We start from the raw sequence: 13,434 nt of genomic DNA on the forward strand, positions 1-13,434 counted from the left end.
AATCCAGATTTTAGATCGTAAAGAGCGAGTCCTTAGAAATAAGTCTATCCTTATAGTTAAAGTACTTTGGAGAAATCCTCGAGTAGAAGAGTCTACTTTGGAGTTAGAGTCAGATATGCTTGATAAATATCCTCACTTGTTTAATTAGTTAAGATTCCGAGGACAAAATCTTTTTAAGGGGGGAATGATATAACGACTCATATATTTTTTTATTATTTAAATATGTAATTATTGAATATTAAATAAATAAAATATATGTAATGGTCATGTCAGCTGTGTGATGTTTGTTATTATTTATATGGTTATTGGTTTACGAGGATTACTTGTATAATTCTTTGTTGAGCCGCATTATTTTGTTTCACTTTTAAAAGTGGTTTTATGTCAGATTTATTTCCATAAATATTTGGATTATCTCTAAAATTGTTTTTATAATTTTATAATTTCAATAATAATTCTTGGGATTTTATAAAATTCAAAAATCAATATTTCAGTAATTATTTATCTTTAAATGATTTTCTGATTCCATTTATTTGTAAATTCAATATATAATTCCAGAATGATTCAAAAATTACGAAACTCATATTTTATTAAGTTTTGAATATTTCAAGAATTTTAAAATTATTTTGGCAATTTTTAGGATTAAATTCACCAGCGCGTTGTTTCACTTAATCGATAAATGCGGGTCCGATGTACGATTCAGAAATGTTTTAAAATTTTGAGAATTATGTTTTATCAGTTTCAGGATAATTTAGAAAATTTATAAGATTAATTTGACTCTAGTTGAGCAATAATTGTTCGCAGCATTATATATATTTATATAAAAGCAGATCGAATCGGGCTTGCAATCAAAATTAAAATGACACGCGTCCTATTAGAGGACACGTACCGTGTGCTTGGTTCCGTGTTACAACTCCTTCTTTTCCTGATAAATATCAATCTCCTTCGTCTGTCTCTTCGATTTCTCTTGATCTCTGATCTTTCAATCTCTTAATCTCTTTTAATCTCTTATCTCTTTCTCAATCTCATCTCTTTTCTTTCCCTTCCCGGTTCCCTGTGGTTCTGGTCGCCGCGGTTCTGTTTCTTTCGGCTCGGTTTCGGTGATTTCTCTGATTCTGCTCTTGCTTATTGCCGAGTGTACATATATGTATACATATGTTTATATGTGTGCGTATATGCATGTGGTCAGTGTGAGGGTTGTTGTGCTGCCCTCCTTGCTGTTCCGGCAAGGAGGCGGTCGCGCGTGTGGCTTTTGTGCGTGTGTGTTGGTTACTGTTGTTTCTGTTCGATTTGCTTTGTTGGGAATTTTCTTTTTATTTAATTTTCTACTGGAAATTATTTTGAATAATATTCGTGATATAATATTTCATGCGGGAAATAATTATTAAGATAATCAGTGGAGTTTTCGTGTTGGAAACCCAGAATTTAATCGGGTACCCACAAAATTTTTCCGCCGTCGATGATGAGCCTCGGTGAGTCGACGGTAGATGGTGATGATTTTTATCAGAGTCCTAGATATATAAAATAAATGAAATAATTCGTATAAATTATTTTCGAATCATAATAAGTATTTATGTTACGAGTCGTATTGAGATGCGAATTGTGGATTGTGTTTTGTTGAGAATTGGACGTCGATTATGTTTCTACGGGTAGGCTTATAAATAGAGGAGTCGCTGTCCAAATTTTCTAAAAAATATTTTTTTATACGGAAATGCAAGTCGAGCGTTTATATTTGTAAATAAATATCGAATAAGCCCTGTTTTTTAAGTGTACTATATTAATACGTATAAGTACGAGTCGAGTATTATTATCGTTCGGGTAAAATGTTTAGCGAGGATATATCAAGTAGAACTAGTCATCTAACCTAGGATATTTCGATTCTGTAGGTTCAAGTCGAAGGACTCGAAAGTTAAAGTCGCTTTAAAGTCGAGCTAGTGTTAGTTGAAAAGCTTCGCAAGGTAAGTACCCCTGACCATTCTTTTATGGTTCAGCATATATGAATATACTGTTATTTTATTCTCGTAGCGGAACATAATGTTTTAAGTTACGTATCCCCCTCCCATATTTGAAAATTATCTTACTAAAATGCTGTTTTAGGGGAAAAGTAACTTCTGAAAAGGTCTATCTCTAAATTGTGAATAAAATTGGAAAGGTTTTGGAAAGTGTGCTGTGATATTACTGTTATAAAAGAGATAGGTATAAGTGATTTTGGAAACTGGATAAACGGATCAGATATTGGATGGTTGCGTAAGAGGCTCGTAACGGCCCAACGGGTTTGTGTAAGAGGCTAAGTCGGTTGCGCGTCCTATTTAAATCGGTTAGTCCAGCGTGACAGAGACCTAGCTAGTCTCTGAGTTTCGGAACAGGTTTGTGGTGGGATAGACTGATCAGCTGTCCTTAGGATTCGTCCAAATATATATCTGATTTTGGTTTTGAGGTTCCCGTAACGGAACATGTGACTTTGTGTTTCCTATAATGGAATAGTGGATTTAGAAATGAAATAACATGCTAAAATTGGACTCTGGTATTCACACAACACACAACTGATGATACGTTTTACAGAGCATGGTAGTTGTTGATATCCAGTTTATACCTGTTTTACTTGTTTTTGTAAACGAGTTATTATTTCTGTTCCTATAACTATTTTTATAAATCGCTTTACTTGTTATTCATATAGTGGTACTGTTGAGCAATTGATTGCTCACCCTTGCAGCTTATTTTGTATATATATATATATATATTGCAGATGCCTATTGAGTGGCATTTATGACACCTTATTACACTCCGTAAAACTTTGAATTGGTGTATTTGTACTCAAGTTATTGGTGTTTTAATGTGTTTTCTAGTGTTTTTGCATTTTAGCCATTTTCCAGGTAATCAGGTGAATTAGCATTGTTTTTTTGTTAATTTGGTGTCAGGAAGGTGTTGGAATAAGCTAGTGGAAGACCAACTCAAATCGGCAAGGAAAAAGAAGAAGTCAAAGTTTTGAACAGTGAGCCAGCGCGCCCGCCCTATCAAAGCGTGCGGCCTCGCCCAAACATCAGATACCCAGCGCGCCCGCGCTGATCAAGCGCGCGGCCGTGCCATGTCGGGATAGAAGATTCCTGATTCTACTTGGCTTTTGAGAGAAAGACTTCTACTTTGCATGGGGCTGCTATATAAACTATTTAATGCTCGTTTTTCAGAGATATGAAGGAGAGACATATCAGAGCCAAGGAGAAGACGGCAAGAGACCTATAACACAATTCAACAAAGGCGAAGATGATCTAGTTTATTTTTATGAATCTTTGTTTTGAGTTGTAATCTTTGGAGGAATTTACGGATGTGCGAAAGCGTGATATAACAATTATTCCGTAAAAACCATGTATCACACATATAGAAAAACGCATAATCAGAAAAACGGAGGAATCGTAACTATACCTTGAAAATTGATGCTTTATAATATGGTTGCTAGCAGTTGCTCCTCAGTGTGTGGAGCACTCTACCGGTATCCACCAAGAATGATCCTCTTCGATGAAGCTTTTTATAAAACCAAGCTTTTATAAAAATGGAGTTTTGAGAGAGAGAGAGAGAGGAAGAAGATGGAGGCTAGCTCTTCTTAGGGTTTTCACAAAACCAAGTGTGTGTTTAGAATGAGCCATCTCATTCTATTTATAGGGCTCTCCTAGAGTTTTATAATATATCATTATATATATATTAGCCCCACATTTTATCTTTATAAAATGCTTTAATAATAATTAAAACTATTTTAATCATTATTTCATTTTCTAAACTATTTAAAAAATTATTCTCTCTCTCATTATTTCATCAAAGAAAATATTCTTTTATGGTGTGACCCTGTAGGTTCAATATTATGCCGGTAGTAGAAATAAATAATAGTAAACTTTTATTAATTATTTACATGAATACTAAAATTCACTAAATATAATTAACTGATTAATTATATTTATTCTACATCGTGAGTGATGCTTCTCAACATATCGCGACTATCCGAATAATATGAATTCACTGCTTAGAATATCAAGAACCTGTCAGTGACTAGTTACCGTACAATAAATTCCTTCTACCCTTACAATATCCCGATTAAATACAAGGCATGGATCTCATGTCAGGCCTATCAAATTTAATCATATGATTTCTTATTCATAATGCAAAGTTCATATTAATGCAAATTAGAAACTCTTTTCTAATTTCATACACTCTGGCTAGAGATTCCAGAACTCGTATACTAAGAATAACATAGGATATTCTCTTCCTATACTGGAAGGGGTAGATCCTCTATTGACGTTAACTATCTCTATACACAAATCCCTATGCCCAGAATAGACCTAATGGATGTCCTTGAGACTAAGGACTAAACCAAAGCACATTTCATTATATACAAGATAACTTTAACGATCTCAAGTCTAAGGACACTTGTACAACTATCACTCAGTGAATAACTATTGACACATGAGTAATCTCCATTAGTTGTTCAACGTATCGAGTCATGTTCAGTGAACTTATTCCCTAATAAGCACCTACATACTAGCTATAGTGCCACCACACAAATGCCTATGAGAACAGACTACCTCCAGAAGGGAGCAAGCATAGTATGTACCAATCTTTGCGGATCCACTAACATCCGATTAGTTATCCTATGATCAGGAACTGTTTAAGTCTAGAGTTATCATCTTCTAGATCTCACTATTATAATCTCATTATAATTCTAGAAGCTTTACTCTAAACTATGGAGCATCTTATTTAAAACACTTTAAATAGATAAAGCCCATAATAAAACCAAAATAAGTCTTTTATTAATTTCAATGAAATCAAATAGAAATACAAGAAAGTTCTTCCTAACTCATCATACATGATTGGATTTAGGACAAACACTTTCAATCTTGGATGTTCATTTCTTGTTTTGTTAAACCTATACTCTTGTGTTAACTTTGTTTTATTATTCGTTATAAAGACTACGTTTATTACACCATGCTTTTATCGGAACCCACGTTGACGATGAGTTCGATTATGGGCTAATCATTATCATGGGGTTCTAGCGGATTTATTTATGGATTTCTTTAGTTGATTTGTTTCGATACCTTAGTGTGTAGTGATTGTATGATAACCTAGTATTGGTTGTGCTTATTCGTCTTATGAGCGTCGCGAACTTATAATATAGTGTATTAATCTTTAATGAAACGAACATGAATTTAAGGATTTAGAACTTGCCATGCTAGCATATGTTCATGTATTTGTTATGCATGATTCGTAGGTAATTTTAACCATCTTACTTGCCCTATGTAATCAAGATAGATAACTTGTGCTTAAACCATTATGTTGTCAAATTCTATAGACATATAGGGTCTCAATATAATTGGTGTCTATTCAGCTTCTATCTCTTATGTGGATGTCTGTAGTATGGTATTCGTGCAATGAAAGTTGGTGTTTATCAGTTTCATGTTGTCTGATTAATGTCATCACCATTACATGCTAAGGTTAAGAACCAAAAGGCTATTGAATGAAGTATTTAATGAAGTTAGAATCCCATGTTTGTTATATATATTAATTCAATCATTCTTATTCCCTTAGTTATAATTATTAGTTTAATTGTTAGTTATAAACAACCTCAAATTGTTATTCGTCTTAGCATTGAATAATAACCATACATTGTTGCTTAAGTGCATAAATTATAAAGTTAACCTAAACCAGTCTCTGTGGGAATGAATCTAAATTATATCTTATACTACTTGTGAACGCGTATACTTGCGTGTAATTTTAGCGCGTGTTTAGCGACTAACAAATTTTTGGTGCCGCTGCGTTTATGTATTTTCCATCAGTGGTCGTTAAAGTTTATTGACTCGGACATTGTTACTTATTTGTTTCCTTTTCTTATTTCAGGTACTCTAGCGAGGGTGTATGCATACGCATTCGCCGTCTCGTAAGAGAACTCTGGATAAAGCCGAGGAAGAAGTTGTGGTGGTTCGAAAGGAAGTTTTTGAAGAAGAAAAGAAGGTAGAAGAAGAAGAGAAAGTCGAGGAACCAGTTTTAGTAGTGATGGGAGATCAAGCAGAAAATCCTAAGGCTTTGATGGAATATTCTCAGCCTAAGAACAATGACATTCAGTCAAGCATCATCAGGCCAGCCATCAAGGTTAACACTTTTGAGATCAAGTCAAGCACGATTCAGATGATACAGAACTCAGTTCAGTTTGGGGGTTCTCCTACTGAAGACCCCAACATGCACATCAAGGATTTCATTGAGATCCGTGACACGTTCAAGTTCAATGATGTGACTGAAGATGCTATCAAGCTGCGACTCTTCCCATTATCTCTGAGGGATAAAGCTAAGTGCTGGTTACATTCTCTACCGGCAGGGTCTATCACTACTTAGGAAGATCTTGCTCAAAATTTTCTCACTAAATTCTTCCCTACGGCGAAGACTGCTGTAATCAGGAATGCTCTTACTCAGTTTGCTCAGCAAACTAGAGAATCTCTGTGTGAGGCTTGGGATCGATATAAGGAGATGCTAAGGAAGTGCCCACACCAGGGCATGCCTGATTGGATGATTATAAACTGCTTCTACAATGGATTGGGTGCTAATTCTAGACCCATGCTCGATGCAGCATCAGGAGGAGCCTTGTGGGCTAAGAGCTACGATGAAGCCTATGTATTGATTGAACTGATGGCTGCTAATGAATACCAGAATCCTTCTTAGAGACTGACTCAGGGAAAAGTAGCCGGAATTTTGGAGTTGTATGCAGCAACTGCTATAGCTGCCCAACTTAAGGCTTTGACTATAAAGGTGGACACTTTGGGTAATTATGGAGTTAATCAAATCGCTAGTGTCTGTGAGCTTTGTGCTGATATCCATGAGACTGATCAGTGCACAATTTCTAGTGAATCAGCTCAGTTCGTGAGCAACTTTCAGCGTTCGCTGCAACCTGTGCCAACCACTTATCATCCCAACAACCACAATCATCCTAATTTCAGTTGGAGCAACGCTCAGAATGCGGTTCATAGCTTTATCAGCAGTATCCAGCTAAGCAGTACAACCCCCTAGTTTTCAGCAAACGCAATATGCACCAAGACAACAACTTCAGCTGCAACAAGCTAATGAAAAATCTGAATTAGAGGAGTTAAAGCTTTTGTATAAGAGTCAAGCTGTTTCTATTAAGACCTTGGAAAATCAAAATGGGCAAATTGCTAATGCCTTGCTAAATCGTCAGCCTGGTACACTACCTAGTGACACTGAAGGGCCAGGAAAGAGGGAAGCTAAGGAGCAGGTAAAGGCAATCACTTTGAGGTCTGGAAAGGTTGCGAATTCCGAACAAACTCAAGTGTTGATTGAAGAAGTTGTGGCTGAAGAAGAAGTAGAGCAGCAGGAAGTAGAAGTAAAAACCAGGGAAGATTACTACTGAGCACACTCCTCCTAAGGGTAATATAGGGGAGAAACAGATCTATCCTCCACCGCCTTTTACTAAGAGGCTGCAGAAGAAAAAGCTGGACAAGCAATTTGAGAAGTTTTGGAGGTGTTCAAGAAATTTCATATCAATATACCTTTCGCTGAGGCTTTTGAACGGATGCCTAGTTACGCAAACTTTATGAAAGGTATTCTCTCTCGAAAAGTGAAGCTAAATGATTTAGAGACTGTCGCTCTCACGGAGGAATGCAGTGCTGTACAGCAACAGAAGTTGCTTCCGAAGCTTAAATATCTGGGAAGCTTCACTATTCCGTGTACTATTGGAAAAGTGTCTTTTGATAGATGCTTATCTGACTTGGGAGCTAGCATCAATCTAATGCCTTTGTCAATCTTCAAGCAGTTGGACTTACCTGATCCAAAACTGACTTATATGACTTTGCAGTTGGCCGACCGTTCTATTACATATTCGTGATGGATTGTGGAGGATGTCTTGGTCAAGGTTGATAAACTCATCTTCCCTGCTGATTTCGTAATTCTTGATTTCGAGGAGGATAAAAAGATTCCCATAATCTTGGGAAGACCTTTCTTGGCGACTGACCGAACCTTGATAGATGTGCAGAAGGGTGAGCTTACAATGTGAGTGCTGGATCAAGATATAACTTTTAATATGTTCAATGCTATGAAATTTCCTACAGAAAATGAGGAGTGCTTAAAGGTAGAGTTGGTTGATTCTGCGGTGACTTCGGAACTTGATCAATTACTAAGGTCTGATGCCTTAAAAAATGCCTTATTGGGGAATTCAGATAGTGAAGATGATGAAGGTGATGAACAATTATAATATTTGAATGCTTCTCCCTGGAAGAGGAAGATTGATATACCTTTTGAATCTCTTGGAATGGAGGAATTGAACAAAGCTCCTAAATGCCTCAAGCCATCTATTGAGGAAGGCCCCCCTCTCGAGCTTAAGCCTTTACCTGAGCATTTGAGGTATGCTTTTCTAGGTGATGCATCTAGTCTGCTTGTGATTATTACATCTGACCTTTCAGGTAGTGATGAGGAAAAGCTTCTGAGGATTCTGAGAGAGTTTAAATCGGCAATTGGTTGGACTATAGCAGATATCAAGAGAATCAACCCTTCTTATTGCTTGCATAAAATTCTGCTATAGGAAGGTAGCAAGCCTACGGTCGAGCAACAAAGAAGACTTAATCCAATCATGAAGGAAGTAGTGAAGAAGGAAATTCTTAAGTGACTAGATGCAGGGATCATCTATCCTATTTCTGACAGTTCATGGGTGAGCCCAGTTCAATGTGTTCCAAAGAAAGGTAGAATTACTGTCGTAGCAAATGAGAAGAATGAGTTTATGCCTACACGAACAGTCACGGGGGGGGGGGGGGGGAGTTTGTATGGACTACAGGAAGCTGAACAAGGCCGCTAGAAAATATCACTTCCCTTTGCCCTTCATTGATCAAATGCTTGACAGATTGGCTGGTCATGAGTACAACTGTCTTCTGGATGGCTATTCAGGTTACAATCAGATTTGTATTGCTCCTGAAGATCAGGAGAAGACTACCTTCACTTGTCCATTTGGTACTTTCGCCTTCAGACGGGTTTCTTTTGGTATGTGTGGTGCACCAGCCACATTTCAAAGATGTATGATGGCCATCTTTTCTGATATGGTTGGCCAGAATATGGAGGTGTTCATGGACGACTTCTCTGTATTTGGTGATTTTTTTGATGAATGCTTGCAAAATCTTGGACACGTTCTCAAGAGGTGTGTTGAGACTAATTTGGTTCTCAATTGGGAGAAATGTCACTTTATGGTGCGACAAGGCATTATTCTTGGACACAAGGTCTCTAGTAAGGGTCTTGAGGTGGACATAGCGAAAGTGGGGGTCATTGAGAATCTTCCTCCACCTATTTCTGTTAAGGGAATTCACAGTTTTCTTGGGCATGCGGGTTTTTATAGGCATTTCATCAAGGACTTTTCTAAGATTTCGAAGCCATTGTGCACTTTGCTTGAGAAAGATGTCCCTTTCAAGTTTGATGACGAGTGCCTTGTGGCTTTTGAGACATTGAAGAAGAGTTTAATCGCGGCACCTATCATAACTGCACCTGATTGGAATGAATCTTTTGAGATGATGTGCGATGCAAGTGACTATGCAGTTGGAGCAGTTCTTGGGCAGAGGAAGAACAATATATTTCATGTGGTCTACTACGCTAGCAAGACCCTAAATGGTGATTAAATGAATTATTCTACTACGGAGAAATAACTTTTGGCTATTGTCTATGGTTTTGAGAAATTTTGATTTTATCTACTTGGGACTAAGGTGACAGTTTTCACTGATCATGCTGCAATTCATTATCTCCTCTCAAAGAAGGACTCAAAGCCTAGATTGATTAGAAGGGTTCTTTTGCTTCAAGAATTTGAACTAGAGATCAAGGACAGAAAGGGGACTGAAAATCAAGTCGCTGATCATCTCTCGCGTTTAGAGAACCCTAATGCTACTTCATTCGATAAGACATTGATAAATGAGTCTTTTCCTGACGAGCAACTGTTGGAGTGCAAGAAGAAGAACCATGGTTTGCAGACATTATGAACTACCTTGTGAGTAATATCATGCCTCCCGACTTATCATATGCTCAAAGGAAGAAGTTTCTACATGAAGTGAAGTGGTATATGTGGGATGAGCCGTTTCTTTTTCAATAGGGAGCTGACCAAATCATCAGGAGATGTATTCCTTATAGCGGAACAGGGGGGATTTTGTGAGATTTCCACTCAACGGCTTATGGAGGACATTATTGTGGAGAAAAGACAGCAACTCGTATTCTTCAAGCAGGTTTCTTTTGGACAACCTTGTTTAAAGATGCTCACCAGTTCGTTTTGAAATATGATCGATGTCAACGTGTGGGTAATATGTCTAAGAGGGATGATATGCCTCTTAATGTGCTTCTCGAGGTTAAGGTCTTCGATGTTTGGGGAATTGACTTCATGGGGCTATTTGTCTCATCTTGTAACAATCAGTACATCTTGGTTGCGGTTGATTATGTGTCAAAATGGGTTGAAAACGAACGATGCAAAAGTGGTGCTTAATTTTCTTCACAAGATGATATTCACAAGGTTTGGAACTCCAAGAGTCATAATTAGTGATGAGGGGTCGCATTTTTGTAATCGTAAGTTCACTGCTATGATGCAAAGGTATAATGTGAATCATCGCATTGCTGCGACTTATCATCCTCAGACAAATGGTCAAGCTGAGGTGTCTAACAGAGAGATCAAGCGCATTGTAGAGAAAGTTGTGTGTCCATCGAGGAAAGATTGGTCTTTGAAGCTTGATGAAGCTGTTTGGGCGTATAAAACAACATACAAGACTCCATTGGGAATGTCTCCGTTTCAGTTGGTTTATGGAAATGGGTGTCATTTGCCATTGGAGCTCGAACATATGGCGTATTGGGCTTTGAAAAAATTGAATCTTGACTTGGATGCGGCTGGAAAGAAGAGAATGCTTCAATTGAATGAACTCGACGAGTTTCGACTTCAAGCTTATGAGAACAACAAAATATACAAGGATAAAGTCAAGAGGTGGCACGATAGTGGTCTAGTGCTCAAATCATTTATGCCGGGGCAACAAGTTTTTTTGTTTAACTCTCGTCTCCGTCTTTTTGCTGGAAAGTTGAAGTCAAGATGGTCAGGGCCCTTCATAATTAAAATTATGTTTCCGCATGGAGCGGTGGAAATTTTTGAAAGTGATATGGGCCAAACATTTAAGGTAAATGGTCAGAGGTTAAAGTATTACTATGGTGACACGGCAAACCACGAGGTGGTTAGTGTCGTTCTATTGTCCATTTGAGCTCAAGGTTCTACGCCGAGCTAGCGACGTAAAAGAAGCGCTTATTGGGAGGCAACCTAAGTTTGTTGTACATTAGTAGGTACAGGAAGCAAGAAGAAAGGAGAAAAACATAAAAAGAAGTAGAAAAAGAAAAAAATTAGGGCTAACTTTAGTAGGAAGGCACGCCCGCGCTGATCTAGCGTGTGGCCACACTGTTTTTCCAGAAGGTAAGCTCGCCCGCGCTGATCTAGCGCGCGACCGTGCCGGTTTTCCAGAAGGTGAGCGCCTCCGTGTTGTCAAAGCGCGCCGCCGCGCCGGGTTCCGGACTGAAAAAAATAGCAGTTTGAAGAGTAAAAAACGGGATTTTCCCCATAAAATCAATTATAAATTGAATTTTACTCTTCCACATCCCAAATTTCCCTCTCCAAATCAAACCCATTATTCCCACGATTCCCATAATCAATTCCCACTTCTATTCCATATCTAATTCTCATCTCCCCATCTATAAATACATAAACTTATACACAAACTTCTCCACTACTTCAAAAATTCTCAAACACAAATATCTCTCTCAAACACTTAGTTTTTATTCTCTCTTATTCAATTCCAATGGCACCGAAGAGATAAAGAATGCAAGTAGGCAGCAACACCACCAATTTTTCATCTGTGGGTGGTGTGAGGCCAAGGTTTTCTACTCCTGAGGCTGAAGAGGAGTGCACGAGGCTTCTCTCGAAGCCTATTACTAAGGAGCGAGGTTTTCTGCCATTAGGAAAGGATGGTAAGCTGTTGGAGATGATTCTTAAGATGGGTTGGGTTCCTTTTTGTGAGGCTCCCGCTGTTGTGCCCATGAGTGTTGTGCGGAGTTCTATGCTAACGCTAAGGCGGAGAAGAATGGCTTCACGGTGGTTAGGGGATGACTCTAGAGTACAGTGCTGATGACATTAGGAGGGTGATTGAGCAGCCCACGAGGAAGCCCGACCAGGACACTTGGAACGATAAGACTCCCAAAGACTTCAACTTGGATCTGATCGTTGCGACTTTGTGTATGCCCGAGACTCACTGGAAGTTTAAGAGGGGCACTACTGATTACTCCACGTTCCCTACGTCGTGCATGAACAGGTTTGCACGGACTTGGAATTCTTTTATCTGTGCTAACATTATGCCATCTTCTCATGTTCATATGAATACTTTGGAGCGTGCTCGTCTGCTGTGAGGTATTCTTCAGGACGATTACATTGATTTGGGGATGGTGATTTATCAGGGGATTTTGAGATTCTTGAGAGGAGGTACTACGGGTCTTATACCCTATGCGTCCATTATGACGAAGTTGTGCGTGGCAGTTGGTGTTCATTGGCCCGCACATGAGCAGCTTCATCTTCCCAGTGCTCCTATCGACAGTTCTACACTGTTGAGTATGCAGGAGTGGTATGGAGGGAAGCCCGATCCTAAGGGGCTTGGTTATTCATATGATCATCTTCCAGGTGGTGTTCCAGCAGATCAGAATTTGCGGGAGGTTCTTCACAGGCCCGTCGAGCAGCTTGGAGAGCTCAGTTAGGAAAGGAGGCTGGTTCGTCACAGCAGCAACAGCAGCAGGGAGTAGCAGGAGCATAGATTGGAGCTGGTTTGAGTTCGACGCAGTATAGGCGTCTAGCGAGGAAGATGGATGTGATGCACGACATCCATAGTCGGTTTGCACATGATCTCACCCAGGCACTTGGGACTGTATTTAGAGCCACCGGTGTTGGCATCCAGTGGCCAGTATTTGGTGAGGATTCCGTGTATCCGCCTCCAGACACGCTTGACAGTCCACCCGTTGAGGGTGATGCTTCTGATTCGGAGTAGATATTCCTGATTCCTTACTATTACCTTTACTGAGGACAATGAATATTTTAAGTTTGGGGGTAGTAGTTGAAGGAATATGTTTGTGTGAGTCACATGTAGTTGCATATTCATGATAGTTTAGTGCATATATTTTGCATATTTTGCCATGTATTAGTTTTTTTTATTTTTAGTAGTTTTTATGATAGTTTGTTCATGCATGTGCATAATAACATGATCCCTTAAATGATTTTTCCATTTAATTTGTGATGTTGATGCTAGTGTAGTGATGTCGTATTTAGTGATGTTAAGTCTTATCGAATTAATTTGCATGCTAGAGACAATTGTATTTTACTAAGTCTTATAGGTTGCTAGAGTGCTAGATTATGGT

At 38.6% G+C, this 13,434-nt stretch overlaps 1 non-coding gene across 1 annotated transcript; it reads right to left on the bottom strand.

The window, feature by feature from the left end:
* Positions 1-6,423: 6,423 nt before the first annotated feature.
* Positions 6,424-6,530, bottom strand: LOC141694827 (small nucleolar RNA R71). Its single transcript, XR_012564109.1, has one exon. It is a non-coding gene; the product is annotated as a small nucleolar RNA R71 (small nucleolar RNA).
* Between the last annotated feature and the right edge of the window lie 6,904 nt (positions 6,531-13,434).

The sequence above is a fragment of the Apium graveolens genome, chromosome 10 (assembly GCF_009905375.1).
Source record: "Apium graveolens cultivar Ventura chromosome 10, ASM990537v1, whole genome shotgun sequence".
Lineage (NCBI taxonomy): Eukaryota > Viridiplantae > Streptophyta > Magnoliopsida > Apiales > Apiaceae > Apium > Apium graveolens.